Below are 15123 nucleotides of genomic sequence, written 5' to 3'. Positions count from 1 at the left end.
CGCCTAGATGTGTATTAATAAACCAATATACCACAATTGGTGACCCCAACGTGGGCTTTAGCAGTAGCCTTGGATCAACGGTGGAATTTATAGTAAGCACCCCGTTACCAATAATGGCCACACTACTGAAGGTGACATCAGGCTAAAGTCACACCACCTAACCATTATCTGGCAGCGTTTTGCATTACATTACAAACATTTCGTAACTATTATTTCATTATTTTCTATCTTTATGAATTAAATATTATCCAAAATGCCTGCCGGCGATGACACACCACACCTACCGAAAGCTTCCATATTCCTGGCAAACAATTCCACCCTGCGGCAGTACGTGTTCCACGCTTCAATCAAGACAGCCCAGCCCCCTGGTTCGCACAACTAAAATCACAGTTCCTCAATCATAACGTCACGCACGAAGGGGACAAATTCCACCACACAATGCCGTTGATTGACACACGCATAGCTGCCGACGCTCAGGACATCATTTCAAATCCACCAACCGATAAGCCATACCAACGTTTAAAAACCGCACTAATGCTCGCTACTAAAAGTCGAGAGAGAGAAGAAAAATCCTACAACTTCTGGACGGTGAGTGTCTCGGCGACAGACGTCCTTCCTACATCTTCGACAACCAAATGCGAACATGTTTGTTTTCACAATGCACGGCCGAGCTACAATCATTAAGCGAAGCCGCGGATCGTTTACACGACGTTCTCAGACCTTCTCAAGGGCAACACATTGCAGCAACATCGCTTACAAAAACTTAAGACACTTAACTTAACATTAATACTTATGGTGTTGTAACAATCGGTTTAAAAATCGGCCTTCGCAGAGCGCTAACATGGCGTTTCATTATTGGTGCCGATTTACTCTCATATTACGGCGTCCTCGTCGACCTCAAAAATCAACGACTCATCGACGAAAACCCTCGACTATGCACCTTAGGCACAACCAGAAGCGTGACTGTACAGTCGATCGAATTCCAACAGCCGAATCAATCATCTGAGTTTTGGCAATTGCTTGCCGAATGCCCTAGTATTACACGTCCCGCTGGTGAACCCAAAAAAACTTCGCCCACAACGCAGCATCACATAAAGACAACTCCTGGCGTAGGTCTCAAAGAAATCGAGTTTCTAGGGCATACCATTTCCGCCCATGGAATAAAACCACTTGCGGAACGAGTCAGTCATCATCGACTACCCCAATTTCTACCGCAAATTTATTAAGCACCCAGCACACTTACTCGCGCCACTTAACAAGCTACTCGAGGGTCCTAAAAACAATGGAAAAACTTCAATAAATTGGACCACATCGCTTGAAAACGCATTTTCAAACTGGGAGAAAGCTCTCGCTAACGCAACGCTCTTGACACACCCGGACAACGACGAGTGGGTCATATTTTCAGACGCATCCGAATTCGGAATTGGTACCGTTCTTTAGCAACGCATTAGCCAATCTTGGCAACCACTTGCTTTTTTTAGTCGCAAACTTGCACCATCTGTTCAAATACAATCAACCTACGATCGTGAAGTCAATGCCATTTACGAATTAGTTCAAAATTTTCGACTTATTTTTGAAGGACGACACATCGCAATCTACACAGATCACAAACCCTTAATGCACGCATTCAAACAGAAGTCCGAACGCGCTTCACCATGGCAATTTCGACGACTCGATTTTATCAGTCAGTTTACCACCGACATACGGCATAAATCTGGTTTAAACAAAACGTTGCGGACGCCTTATCTCGAGTCGATGCTATTCACACAGCAGTTACATCCGAAGAACTTGCTTGTGCTCAAATCAACGATGCAAAACTTCAACAACTACTCCGCAACTCTAACACACCACTACAGCTACGGAAATCAATAGTAATACCACAGACATTTCTATATACTGCGACATATCCACAGGTACAGCACGTCCGTTCGTTCCACAACAACTAAGACGGCGAATCTTCGAGAATCTTCATTCAGTCGCACATGCAGGTCGTCAAACTACAAGACGCCTCATCACAAAAAGAAATGTTTGGTCGTCAATCAACAAGGACTGCATTACAGGGACAAGTATGCATTCAATGTCAACGCAATAAAATTTCACGCCATACGATTTCGCCCATCGCAACATTCCAACCACCCTGGCGTCGGCTTGAACACATTCATATATACTTGGTGACACTCCCGCTTTCTAACGGACACACCAAATGTCTTACAATAATTCATCGATTCACACGCTATCCCGCAGCCGCACCACTTATCGACGGCACAGTCCACAGAGTAGCACATGCACTCATGCAAACTTGGATATCCTACTTTGGAGTTCCACTTAGAATAACAACCAACCTTGGAGGACAATTCGAGTCAGACCTTTTCAGGAATCTCGCTGATCTTCTCGGTTTCAAACATCAACGAACAACGAGTTATCACCCACAATCAAACAGATTTATCGAACGATTTCACCGACAGCTTAAATTATCTCTTCTCTGCTACAATAACAGTTGGTACGATAAACTCCCTGCAGTTCTCTTAGGACTACGAGCTGCATTTAAAGAAGACGTCTAAGCCACTCTAGCAGAAATAGTTTTTGGTGAGCTAGTCCGACTCCCGGGTGAGTTTTTTACACAATTGAAGCACCTGAACTCGTTAAAATTCTAAAAGAAGCATTTCAGAGAGAAAATCTTTATTTCGAAGGACCTCGTAAATTTAACACACGTTTTTATTCGAAACAACAAAGTCAAATAATCATTTTCATCACCATACCACGTTTCCCAGTCATTTAGCGATACGAAAAATAATACAAAGTGCTACTATATGGAAACCCTGCACACATATCCATCGATGGGCTAAAACCAGCTTATCTATGTAGTGACGATATCGAACACCTACCATCTGGATACAACTTATGCAACACAGGTACCAGCGACACTAATCCTGATCCTTCTACTACAATACATAGAAGTCAAAAAATAATACGCTTAAAATTTCTTCATAAAACAAAAAATTATGCTATCATTTGCATTTTTTTCGCGCAGGGGAGATATGTGGCGCCATCCAAATTAAACATATCTTTAAATTTATTTAATTCATATTCACAAGTTCATATTAAATTCATTTATATTAGTACAACTAAGAGTTAAGTTATCCTACATTCTACTTTACATTGTTATCCTAAGATTTACAATACTACTATCTCTCTTACATATGTACATTAATTAAGCTAACTAATAATGTATTACACATTAAGAGCATCATCACCTGATGCTGATCACCGTTACCTAAATATTGATATATAATATTAAATTCTAAGCTAAGCATGTCAGTTGGATTTTGGCTATCACGTCGCCTAGATGTGTATAAATAAACCAATATACCACAATTGGTGACCCCGACGTGGACTTTAGCGGTAGCCTTGGATCAACGGTGGAATTTATAGTAAGCACCCCATTACCAATAATGGCCACACTACTGAAGGTGCATCAGGCTAAAGTCACACCACCTAACCATTATCTGGCAGCGTTTTGCATTGCATTACAAACATTTCGTAACTATTATTTCATTATTTTCTATCTTTATGAATTAAATATTATCCAAAATGCCTGCCGGCGATGACACACCACACCTACCGAAAGCTTCCATATTCCTGGCAAACAATTCCACCCTGCGACAGTACGAGTTTTGGTTGTTCGAGCGGAGGAAAAATAAAAATGCCGACGATGTTACTTCTGTGACATTATATTTTATTCTGTTTCTTTTTCAAATTATGTTCTGCTTATATAACTACTAAAGTGATTACAATTTTCTTAATCTATTTCTTTGTTTTTCTATTTTCTTATGAAATACAATATTTGTTAAATGTAATCTTATTTTCTATTGAATGCAAACAAACATGATTGTGTGGTTTACCCGATAATGTCTGGGTTATCATTACAGTCAAACATAAGGACCAAAACATGTTTGTATGCATTTGCAATAAATATATTCTTTATCTCTACTTGTTATCTTATTTTTTGTAATATTTACTTATTTTTCCTTAATCTTTTATTTTGTCCAATTTACAAAATTTGGTGTGGTGTCTGGTTGGGATGATAGTGTACACATAACTCCTCCCTCCTTTAATTGAAAACTCTCCTGAGTTTGAATAGTATTGTTTTTCTTTTTTTAATTTTACAAGATATTAAAATTATTATTATAATCACAATAAAACTTAAAATTGATATTCCAATATCAGAGATATTTTTGTGATATTTAAAGTCATTAATTTCTTTTAAATTTTCTTCGTTTTTAAATACAAGGTCGTTAATTGTAATTTTGTTAGTGAAATTGTGAGTATCATAGTTTGGATAATAAAATCTTTGATTGTATGATATTTCAGTATATGAGAATGTTTGGTATAGGATCTAAATTGTGCAGTTATTATAATGAATCAATGTAGTGTTTTTCAACTTAATTTTTCTGTTGTCGCAGTTCTGGTTTAGCTCTATGCCATTTGCATTTTTTATTAAAATAGTTTCTTCATCAATTTGAAAAATTTCTGTAATGCTATTTTTGATAAGTTCACAATTTAATAAGTAGATGCAATGTTTAGAAATTTGTAGTTCATAGAGTGTTTTAGCTTCTTCGAATTTATAAATGACATTTTTGTATTCAAAAACATTTTCAATTTCTGCTGTTATTTCTTTGCCTGCTGTATTTGGTATAGGAATAAAAGTTTTTAATTGTACCGATTTAAATTCTTTTGGGATTTTGACCACGAACATTAACAAATTTTCTTTATATTCCAAGGCGCATAATTTTATATATTGAAGTTTGTTGAGGTCTTTGTTGTAATTATAAATTTCTTCATTTGTTAAAATGCTTGGGTGAAAAATACCACTTTTTGCTTAAATAATGTTTTCCTGAATCTGGTTTACTGTGTCTTTGAAAATGTTTATCTTTATTGTTTGTTCATGAAGAATCAATATTTTGTCTGTTCTCTCTTGATACATTAAAGAATTCTTTCTTTCGTCTTCAATAATTTGTTTTAATTTTGTGAACGTGTTCGAAAAGAAATTATTAATTTTTATTTGCTGGTTGAGAGCTGTAATTGAATTATGTAAATTTTCATCTACTTTCTTAAGGTGATTTTCAATATCTATTCTATCTCCATCATCCATCGTTCCAAATAGAAATTTATGTACAGAACCTATACCGTTAATTAAACCTCTCTTTTTATACTCTCGCAACCTGTTGCTACAGAGTATAATAGTTTTGTTCACCTAACGGTTGTTTGTATCACCTAAAACAAATCGAGTTAGATATATGGTTATACCTATATATATAAATGATCAGGATGAAGAGACGAGTTGAAATCCGGGTGACTGTCTGTCCGTCCGTCCGTCTGTCCGTCCGTGCAAGCTGTAACTTGAGTAAAAATTGAGATATATTTATGAAACTTGGTACACATGTTTCTTGGTACCGTGAGACGGTTGGTATTGCAGATGGGCGTAATCGGACCACTGCCACGCCCACAAAACGCTATTAATCAAAAACAAATAAATTGCCATAACTAAGCTCCGCAATAAGATACAAGACTGTTATTTGGTACACAGGATCACATTAGGGAGGGGCATCTGCAGTCAAATTTTTTTTTTAAGTGGGCGTGGTCCCGCCTCTAATAGGTTTAATGTGCATATCTCCTAAACCGCTAATGCTATAATAATAAAATTCACTGGAAGCAAATGTTTTAAGCACTTCTATTGACGGTGTGAGACTAGTTGAAATCGGGTGGCAACTCCGCCCACTCCCCATATAACGGTACTGTTAAAAACTACTAAAAGCGCGATAAATCAAGCACTAAACACGCCAGAGACATTAAATTTTACCTCTGGGATGGTATGAGATGACTTTACAGGAACCGCGTTCAAAATTAGACAGTGGGCGTGGCACAGCCCACTTTTAGGTGAAAACCATATCTTGAGATCTGCTTAACCGATTTCAACCAAATTCGGTGCATAACGTTCTTTTCATGTTTCTATGTCATAGTGCGAAAATGGGCGAAATAGGACTACAACCACGCCTACTTCCCATATAACACCATTTTAAGTTCCATCTGATTCTTTCACTTTCCACTATGCAAATCAGGCAACAATGACTGTATCGGGATAAAACTTTGCGTGAATAATGCGATTAAAGTATGCCACCTTGTGGCCATAAATTGTCTAAATCGAACCAAAACTGTTTAAGCCCCTAAGTACTAAATATGTGGACCCCAGTGCCTATAGTTGACCTTCTACCGAAAATATCAGTCAATCCACAAAGAAATCTCAAACGAGTATACTATTTGACTTTGCGAGAGTATAAAATGTTCGGTTACATCCGAACTTAGCTCTTCCTTACTTGTTTCTACTAACTTCTTTTCTTGGGATTAATGTTTTGATTTTACCTCTCAAGATTTCAATTTCATTAGATAGGGTGTAGTAATGTAGATGTGAATATGTTTGCGAGATTTTTGTTATATTACTTAGTATGTAAAGAATTTCCCGAGGGTCAATTATGTGAATTACGAGGTCAGATGATGTAACAATCTGTTTAGTGTTGGTGATAATTTCTGCGTATCCATTGTCGGTATGTATTTGATGTACTTCCAGTTTGGCTGCATTACTAATTATTACAATTGCTATCATCAATGTTATTTTGAAGATGTATTTGACCTAAAAAATTTGTTTGGACGTTTAATATTTGTCGGGTGAATATTATCTAATGGCAATTTTCTATACCTTGGTTCGTATTTGTGCTGAACCGCTTTATAATTTTTTACGTAACCTTCTTTTTGAGTGTTATTAAACTCTTCTCTATTTCTATTTAGTTTTCCTATGCATTTTTCTTTAGTCTTCTGAATAGTGTCTTTGATCAAATTTTTATCAGTTTTTCCATTTATGACCTCAAGAGGTGTGGTTTTAATTGTAGAATGATAAGATTTGTTATACCATTCTATGCTTTGAAATACTTTTTCCGCTGTCGAAAGGCTTGGTTTTTCAATTTCTAGGACTCTAATTCTTTCGGAGAGAGACTATGAAATCTTTCGATATCTAAATTCCCAGTATGACTGTTTGGTTTTGTAAAATGAACTTCTATTTCTTTTATGTTAATTGAGTTGAATTCATTATCTAATATTAACTTTCTGGGTCTTCCTTTGATAGAAAAGAATAATCTGAGCTTTTCTATAATAGTTATACTGTTTCTATCTTCTAGCTGAAATGCCATAGCAAATTTCGCAATTTTGTCTATAAAAGTAAGGAAGTAACATTTTTTAATTATGTATATATCTGCGTGAACTATTTCATTTATATCTGATGGTGTTTTCGTTAATTGAAATTTTGGTTTTAAAGGTTTTCTATTATATTTTGCTCTATTGCAAACATCGCAATTATTTATATATTTTTGAATCAAAACTTTCAAATTTTTCCAGTATATTAGTTTTTTCAATTTTTCATAATTTTCATTAATACCTGCATGGCCTGTTTCATTTTAATGATATTGAGCAATTTGTTTATAAACTTGTTCTTCATTTTTCATATCTTTAGCATGGAATTCACATCTAAAAAACTTTACCTGTCTATTAAATATTTGGATAAGCTTTTGCTGAACTATATTGTACTGATTATCGGTTAAATAAGAAAAAATACCTACTTTTCCACTATTTATGAGCCTACGACAAAGATCTATGAAATTATTATTTTTTATATCTTCTGCGCTAATAAAAATGTTGCCTAGTTCTTCAGATTCCATAATTTTCTTTTTTGTTAAAATGATTTGTGTATTGAAGCGATTTACAATAGTATGTAAAATTGGAAAATGATCAGTTAGTTCCTCCTCTTGAGAGTGGATTGTAGCATTTGTGCTTATGTTGTCTTCTTCCAATGAATGAATCTCGCCTGTGTTACTATCTATTCTACTTAGAAAATCGGCTACGTTATTTTCCTTTCCTTTCACGTAATTTATATTAATATTGTATTCACCTAGTTTAATTAACCATCTTTGCAATCTTGGGTTAATGTCTTTTCCCTTTTTTTTTATTTGGAGCCACTTAAGTGGTTGGTGATCGGTTAAGAGATCAATTGCTCTGCCGTAAATGTATGGTCTATAATATGTCACCCCCCAGACAATAGCCAGTAGTTCTTTTTCTGTAGTGGAATAATTTCCTTCGTGTTTGTTAAGTGTTCGACTAGCATAGCTTATAGGATGACTGTCCTGGGTTAATACTGCGCCAATTGCAAAGTCACTTGCATCAGTTGAAATGCCAAATTTTTTGTTAAAGTCTGGATATTTCAATATTGGTGGGCTTACTAATAGATTTTTAAGTTTTTCAAAGGATGATATGTACTGAGGATCGCGAGTATTAATTTTAATATCCTTTTTTAAATATTTTGTTAAACCATGTGCTACTTTAGCGTAATCTCTTACAAATTTTCTATAATAACCTGTTATACCTATAAATGATTTAATTTGCTTTGATGTAGTAGGCAACTTTAGTTTTTATATGTTTTCGATTTTGCTTAAATTTGGTTGTATTCCTTCTGTTGTTAAAGTGTGACCTAGAAATTCAGTTGTTTTCGCGAAAAATTTGCATTTATCTACCTGAATCTTATAAATTCAAAGTGTCCTTGGGGTGTAAAGAAAGCTGTTTTTGGTCTATCTTCTTCTTTTATTAATACTTGATGAAAGCCTTTTGCAAGATCTAATGTTGTAAAATACTGAGCTCTTCCAAGTTTGTTGAGTATTGTTTCTATATGGGGTATTGGAAATTTGTCATCTATAGTGACTTCGTTTAGCTTCCTGTAGTCAATAACTATTCTCCATTTTTTCTTCATTGAATTGTCTTGCTTTTTCGGTACAATCCAAAGAGGCGAGTTGTACGGGGAATTACTTTCTTTAATTATACCTTGGCGCAACATCTCGTTCATCTGTCTACTAATTTCTTCTTCATGAATTTGGGGATATCTATAAATTTTATTATAAGTTGGTCTACTTGTTTTTGTAACAATTTCATGCTGAATTTCATGAGTATAAGAAAGGTATTTACCTTCTTGGAAAAATAAATCGCTATTTGCTTTTAGAATGTATTCTAATTTTTGCTTTTCTCCTTCATTCATGTCACTATTTGATAAAATATCTAGCAAATTCTCCTTACATTCTGTAAGTATATTAATATCTTCGTAATTGTAAGGGCATGAGTTTATAAATTTAATTTTGTTGCCGTTTATTTCTACATACTCCTTTTCTAAATTAATTATTGCTTTAATAGGTTTTAAAATATTCTGTCCTATTATAGCATCAAAGTTATTATTTTTTATGTTGGTTAGTTTCCAATGTAGGTATATAACTTTTTTCATTGAATTCGTTTGGGGTTGGGGTGACTAACTCTTTATTTAGGGAAAAATTTTCCTTAATGGTGCTAGAGTGTATTGGTTTATCAAGCTCAATGCATTCATAATCTTTTAACACATTATATTTCAATAATGATGTTGTAGACCCTGTGTCAATAAGACATTTAATTTTTGAATTTTTTATGGTCACTTCTATTATCGGTAACGATTGTTTTGGGCTGGCAACCGAAAATTTGCTTGTTCTTGAACGTGATCTATTTCCATCGGTTCGGGGGGGTTTTGTCTCCTTTGGAGTGAATTATATCTTCTAGATTGTTGAGAATTATTTTGCCTATTTTGTTCAAAGCTAAATTGCTCAGAATTATTTTGTCTACTTTGTCCAAAGTTAAATTGTTGATAATTGTCATTTTGGTTAGAATTGTTACGAAATTCTCTCTGCTGATTTTGTCCAAATTGAAAATTATTGGAACTTTGCATATACTCTTTAATATTGAAATTGCCAAAATTGTGAGCCAAAGAATTTCTATTTGAAAAATTTCTATAATTATTTCTTTGATAATTGTTTTGTCTTTTATCAAATTGTATTAGCAAACCTGTCTCTTGAAGAACGCTAAAAGCCTCTCTAATGGTGCTTATATTTCTACTAATCACTACACTGCTTAAGTTGGGGTGTATCCTATTTAAAAATGTTTTTAGAATTAAACTTGGAGAAAATTCTATAGGCTTTATCCTCTCGAATTCATGTTTTAAATTTAGTTGATCCGAAATATCTTTTAAATTTTGAAAATATTGACTTACGTTATAGTTTCGTAGTACAATCGCCTGATTGTAGAGGGTGTGGTAATTCTTTATGAGTTCTTCTCTCATTTGCTGCCATGTTGGTGTAGGTCCTAAAGGCCGGATGACACTTGCTCCTTTTCCTTTAATTTTTGTTTTGACGTGTCGCTGCGTTACAAATTCCAACATTGATGGGTTGGGGTTGAATAAAGGAAGGATCATGTCAACTTCCCTGATGAACGATGATAAATCTCTGCCGTCAAAGTCCATGATTCTTGAAGCTTCCTTCAAAATTTGCGATCCTGTCATCTGAAGTGGTTGCTGCTCACCTGGATTCATTGCTGATGTATCCTCTTTTGATACAACTGAACTTGTTGTTGTTGCTTTGTATGGTGCACTTCGCTCTCTCTGCGTCTTCTGTGTGTGGGGCATTAATCTTTAATCCCACTTTTCCTGGTAATGTTGATGGGCGGAATGAAGCTATTCTTCGCCTTCACAAATTGTAATCCTCGGAGTCGCTCTCCGACGTTCCAGATAACTTGTGTAGAAACTTAAGTTTATGAAACTTGGCTATCTGTGCCGACCGACTTATATATTTATATATATACACTCGCCAGAAAAATTATCCGTACACCTCGACATGAAAACAATAAACTGAGAAATTTGTGATCAAATAACTTATTATGTAAAAAATAGTATCCAAAAGTTTTATTCAGTATTTTTACTACACTTTCCATGAGTTTTTTTTTTAGACATACACTTTAAAAAAAATTTCACAGAACAAAAACAAAAAAAGGTCACATAATGAAACAGAAAAAGTATTCGTACATTTTGATTATAATTAAATATAATTAAATTATTTTGGAAAAATTTAATATCCTAATAACTAGTAGGATAGCCCTTACGTTTTAGGACCTCGGCAAGTCGATGTGGCATTGAATGAACTAGTTTGGATGTCTCATGATTTGTAATTTTCGCCCATTCATTTATGATCACATTTTTGAGCATTTCTCTGGAGGTTATGGTGTGTTGGCGGATTCTGCGCCCCAGTAAATCCGACAAATGCTCGATGGGGTTGAGGTCTGGAGATTGAGGTGGCGAGCGCAATTGATTTTTTATTTTATAAAGCAACCAAAGCCTGGTATTGTGCGCCGTGTGCTTTGGATCATTATCCTGTTGGAAACAAAAATCATCACCAAGCCCAACTGCTGAGCACTTTCCTTCAAATTATTTTTTAAAATACTTAAATAGCCGAATTGATCCATTATTGTATCTATAAAAACGAGTTTGCCTACTCCTTCTGCCGCCATACACCCCCATACCATCACACCTCCTCCGCCATGTTTGACGGTGGGTAAAAGATTTTCTTTATCAAGTGCAGTACCACTCTTACGCCACACCAACTTTTTTCCTTTAATGCCAAAAGCACAAAACTTGCTTTCGTCGGTGAATAAGACACGTTCCCAAAACTCCCGAGGCTTGCTGATATATAATATTTGTTTGCAAAATCCATACGTTTCTGTCTATTTACTTCGGATATAAAGGGCTTCGTACGCGCTACACGTGCGTGATACCCATCTTTCTTCAAAAATTTTCGTACAGTATCTTCATGGAGATCCTTGTCGAACAAATTTTTAATATTTTCACATATTTTCGATGCAGTAAGTCGAGGATTTGCTTTTACTGACTGTAATATTGTTCGTTTTTCTCGAACGGTTAATATACTCGGCCGACCAGAGCGTGGCTTTGGCACAATCGACTTAGTTTTTTTGAATGCTTCCACCACATACTGCACAGAAGAATGTGTCCTTCCTATCATTTTACCTATTTCTCGGAATGATTTTCCTTCTTTTCTGAGTTGAAGAATAATTTTTCTTTCGTCAGCACTAACTTCTTTAATTTTAGGGGTCATCGCGAATTTATGCACAATGAAAAATTATAATTACTTTAAGGTCAACCGTCAGGGTTCGAGATCAATTATACAATACAATATAAGCGCTTAAGGGAATGTATTTGTCACCATATTACAAGGGAATTATCCCGTTTTGATATGTACGAATACTTTTTCCGTTGAATTTAAGTAACTGTGTATAGTTTTTGTTCTGGGAATTCTTTTAAAGTGTTTGTCTAAAAGTAAAAAACGTATGGAAAGTGTAGTAAAAATATTAAATAAAACTTTTGTATACTATTTTTATACATAATAAGTTATTTGATCACAAATGTATCAGTTTATTGTTTTCATGTCGAGGTGTACGGATAATTTTTCTGGCGAGTGTATATATAAGAGATCTTTAAAATGGGAGCTAATCTTAGGATTTGCTTCCCGTTGCTAAAGCTTACGAAACTTAAAAAACTTCAGTTTTTAGTATCGCTTAACTTTGCAGTTTGTTTTTACCGACTGCGCCAGTTTTGGTTGTTCGAGCGGAGGAAAAATAAAAATGCCGACGATGTTACTTCTGTGACATTATATTTTATTCTGTTTCTTTTTCAAATTATGTTCTGCTTATATAACTACTAAAATGATTACAATTTTCTTAATCTATTTCTTTGTTTTTCTATTTTCTTATGAAATACAATATTTGTTAAATGTAATCTTATTTTCTATTGAATGCAAACAAACATAATTGTGTGGCTTACCCGATAATCTCTGGGTTATCATTACAGTCAAACATAAGGACCAAAACATGTTTGTATGCATTTGCACTATGTTCTTTATCTCTACTTGTTATCTTATTTTTTGTAATGTTAACTTGTTTTTCTTTAATCTTTTATTTTGTCCAATTTACAATATTTTGTTGTGTGGTGTCTGGTTGGGATGATAGTGTACACATAACTTACGTGTTCCACGCTTCAATCAAGACAGCCCAGCCCCCTGGTTCGCACAACTAAAATCACAGTTCCTCAATCATAACGTCACGAGCGAAGTGGACAAATTCCACCACACAATCTCGTTGACACACGCATAGCTGCCGACGCTGAAGACATCATTTTAAATCCACCAACCGATAAGCCATACCAACGTTTAAAAACTGCACTTATGCTTGCTACTAAAAGTCGAGAGAAGCAAAATCCTACAACTTCTGGACGGTGAGTGTCTCGGCGACAGAACGTCCTTCCTACATCTTCGACAACCAAACGCGAACATGTTTGTTTTCACAATGCACGGCCGAGCTACAACCATTAAGCGAAGCCGCGGATCGTTTACAAGATGTTCTCAAACCTTCTCAAGGGCAACACATTGCAGCAACATCGCTTACAAAAACTTAAGACTCCAATCCTACAGACGTAGAACAACAACTCACTCACATCATGCAATATCTTCAGAAGATTTTGGACACCCATCAAACCACTGAACGAAAACGTTTTGTTCACATAATATCAACAGAAGCAGATCGGTTTCTCCTGTCATGTCAACCAGCAACAAGTGCTGGTACCACAAAAAGTTTGGCAACCTGCCTCAAAAATGCACACCTGGTTGCAAAAAAGCGGGAAACGAACCAGAGAGACGTTAGCGGCGGAAAGCAGTTTCTGGTGGACACAGGTTCCGAAGTTTCAGTTTACCCTACCAACTCATCGCAGTTAACGAAACACCCATTAATACTTATGGTGTCATAACAATCGGTTTAAAAATCGGCCTTTGCAGAGCGCTAACAAGGCGTTTCATTATTGGTGCCGATTTACTCTCATATTACGGCATCCTCGTCGACCTCAAAAATCAACGACAAACACTCGACTATGCACCTCAGGCACAACCAGAAGCGTGACTGTACAGTCGATCAAATTCCAACAGCCGAATCAATCATCTGAGTTTTGGCAATTGCTTGCCGAATGCCCTAGTATTACACGTCCCGATGGTGAACCCAAAAAAATTTCGCCCACAACGCAGCATCACATAAAGACAACTCCTGGCGTAGGTCTCAAAGAAATCGAGTTTCTAGGGCATACCATTTCCGCCCATGGAATAAAACCACTTGCGGAACGAGTCAGTCATCATCGACTACCCCAATTTCTACCGCAAATTTATTAAGCACCCAGCACACTTACTCGCGCCACTTAACAAGCTACTCGAGGGTCCTAAAAACAATGGAAAAACTTCAATAAATTGGACCACATCGCTTGAAAACGCATTTTCAAACTGGGAGAAAGCTCTCGCTAACGCAACGCTCTTGACACACCCGGACAACGACGAGTGGGTCATATTTTCAGACGCATCCGAATTCGGAATTGGTACCGTTCTTTAGCAACGCATTAGCCAATCTTGGCAACCACTTGCTTTTTTTAGTCGCAAACTTGCACCATCTGTTCAAATACAATCAACCTACGATCGTGAAGTCAATGCCATTTACGAATTAGTTCAAAATTTTCGACTTATTTTTGAAGGACGACACATCGCAATCTACACAGATCACAAACCCTTAATGCACGCATTCAAACAGAAGCCCGAACGCGCTTCACCATGGCAATTTCGACGACTCGATTTTATCAGTCAGTTTACCACCGACATACGGCATAAATCTGGTTTAAACAAAACGTTGCGGACGCCTTATCTCGAGTCGATGCTATTCACACAGCAGTTACATCCGAAGAACTTGCTTGTGCTCAAATCAACGATGCAAAACTTCAACAACTACTCCGCAACTCTAACACACCACTACAGCTACGGAAATCAATAGTAATACCACAGACATTTCTATATACTGCGACATATCCACAGGTACAGCACGTCCGTTCGTTCCACAACAACTAAGACGGCGAATCTTCGAGAATCTTCATTCAGTCGCACATGCAGGTCGTCAAACTACAAGACGCCTCATCACAAAAAGAAATGTTTGGTCGTCAATCAACAAGGACTGCATTACAGGGACAAGTATGCATTCAATGTCAACGCAATAAAATTTCACGCCATACGATTTCGCCCATCGCAACATTCCAACCACCCTGGCGTCGGCTTGAACACATTCATATATACTTGGTGACACTCC

The 15123-nt window shown here is 36.1% G+C and overlaps 1 protein-coding gene and 1 pseudogene across 5 annotated transcripts in view; both read right to left on the bottom strand.

Moving 5' to 3' along the window:
- Window positions 1-15123, bottom strand: part of snky (ubiquitin protein ligase sneaky) — a 154857-nt gene that overhangs the window by 56653 nt on the left and 83081 nt on the right. The window lies entirely within an intron of this gene.
- Window positions 4038-5176, bottom strand: LOC138859013 (uncharacterized; annotated as a pseudogene).

Source organism: Bactrocera oleae, chromosome 2 (assembly GCF_042242935.1).
Source record: "Bactrocera oleae isolate idBacOlea1 chromosome 2, idBacOlea1, whole genome shotgun sequence".
Lineage (NCBI taxonomy): Eukaryota > Metazoa > Arthropoda > Insecta > Diptera > Tephritidae > Bactrocera > Bactrocera oleae.
This window is presented reverse-complemented; position numbering and strand designations above follow the sequence as displayed.